The sequence below is a fragment of the Pteropus vampyrus genome, unplaced genomic scaffold, assembly GCF_000151845.1.
Source record: "Pteropus vampyrus isolate Shadow unplaced genomic scaffold, Pvam_2.0 Scaffold14, whole genome shotgun sequence".
Lineage (NCBI taxonomy): Eukaryota > Metazoa > Chordata > Mammalia > Chiroptera > Pteropodidae > Pteropus > Pteropus vampyrus.
Window position 1 is genome coordinate 1,685,239 of NW_011888795.1, and position 2,058 is coordinate 1,687,296.

Sequence of the window (2,058 nt, forward strand, 5' to 3'; positions counted from 1 at the left end):
TATATATATTAATAGATTTCTCTGATATTTGTCAGTGGAGGCTGAAGTCTTTACTTCTTGGGCAGCGAGGAATAGAATCTCAGTGAAAGCAATTTTGCAGAGGAAAAAAAATAAGGAAAATTATAGAATAATGTCTCGCCTATGCCCCTATACTATTTCTACTTTCCCAGGGGTCCAATAGTGGAGGAAGGCTGGGAACCACGCTTTCTGTGTCCTTGCACATATATCTATCTCAGAGTCCTGCTGACAATCAAACTGCTTCTGACGTGAGAGAACAGGACTTAGCAAATGATTTTCTATCTCTGAGCCCGCTGACTTCTCGGAATACTTAAAGGTGTCAATGACGTGGAAAAGAAGGGGAGGTCTGTGAACAATTTTCAATATTTCAAAGAGCTTGGCGGGAATTCTGCATTTGCCTGGATATGCCTGGATATGGGTTGCAGTCTCATCAAGACACCCCCTGTCTTTGGTTTTGGCTGTGTATTTACACCAGAGACCACGTCACGCAAACCAGAAGCTCTGCTGCACCGAAGAGAATTGTGATGAATCGCCAGGACTTTGACAGCAGACAGATCTGGGGTCAGCCTGTGCACACCCATTGCTAGCCAAATGACATTGATGGAGCTACTTGATCTCTCTGAACCTCAGTGTTCTCTTCATCTATAAAATAAGGACAATAATAACACCCACCTCACAGTTTTTCGGTTGGTCCATAGTAAGCCCACGATTAAAGGTAACTGTTACTGTTAGGAACTTTTATTAATGAAAAATAAGAAATTGAATTATTATTTAATATAAGCAGCACATTGGTAAGCATACATCTTTCAAAATTTGTAGCTCAGAGGGGTTCTAGCTGACAAAAGGTTGAGACCCTTTACACCAGGCGACTGTCAGTTTTTTGATTTTCATTCAGATAGTGGAGTGGACACATGTGCATGATTAAAATTTAATTGAAAGACTTTTATTTCATTCTCTTGGGCTGACTATGCATATCTTCTGGTGTCATAAAACAAACCCAGGACCATAATGCAGGCCACATGCCCCGTGGTGACCTTTTTCTAAGCCACCTCTGTGTCCTCTAGATGGAAAACTGTTGATTGAAAAGGACAGAACAATACCCTCTGTCATGATGGCTGCAGATCACATTCAATCAGGCCAGAATTCTATTGATTCAAAAGACACACACACACACACCCTCACACACACACACACACACACACACTTCCCAGATGGTGACATCAGTGACTTGGGGGAATGGGGGAGATTTGAGGACATTTTACCTGAGAATGAAGGTTTCAATCATACCACCACCCAGTGGTGGGTGAAGTAACTTGTATAAACAAAGCCTGCTCTAGGATTTTGCTTAATTCTCAATAATCTTACGACTACACTTTGTTCTTGGAAGTCTTTCTTAGCAATATGTTGAGACCCATGGTTTTCTTCTTTAAAAAAAAAAAATACCATGAACTTAAAACTATTCTAAAAAATAAAGACAATAATGTATGTGTGTGTTGTGCTGAAAACAGCCATGAAGCAAAATTTGGTTCTCAACTTTTCTTCGTGATGACATGTTACATGACTTGAAGGCTAGAGCTTTGTTTCTAATATTATGATTTCCCTATTTATGGAGCCTCTGTGGAAATCTGCTGAATGCCCACCTTCTTCCCTTCCCTCCCAACACACAGTCCTCCTACCCTCTCACTTTGCAGTAGATGTGCTTTAGAAGGTCTCTTTTAGATGTACTTTTTCATTACACAAGGATGGTACCATGAATAACAACCGAAGATTTTAGCTTTATGACAAATGGGATAAATTATTTTTTTTTCCTATATAAGACACTTGAAATACAATAGTTCATTGAAGGAGGAGGGGAAACTCATGATTGAAATCCATTTAGTTCTAGTTTTGACTAAAATGAAAAGAATGGAGATTAACAATTCAAAAATGGAGCTTGCTAATTAAAATGAACTACAATTACACAATTTGTCAGGCAGCTCACTGGGGAACATTTCTCTCCTGCTTGATTATGATGATGAAAACTTATCTTTTACTAGGATA

General features: G+C 39.2%; 1 long non-coding RNA gene across 1 annotated transcript in view; it reads left to right on the top strand.

The window, feature by feature from the left end:
* Window positions 1–1,494, top strand: part of LOC111733661 — a 7,937-nt gene extending 6,443 nt beyond the window's left edge. The window contains exon 4 of the long non-coding RNA XR_002778094.1: window positions 171–1,494. This is a non-coding gene — a long non-coding RNA (uncharacterized LOC111733661). The remainder of the gene's footprint in view (window positions 1–170) is intronic.
* Window positions 1,495–2,058: the final 564 nt, after the last annotated feature.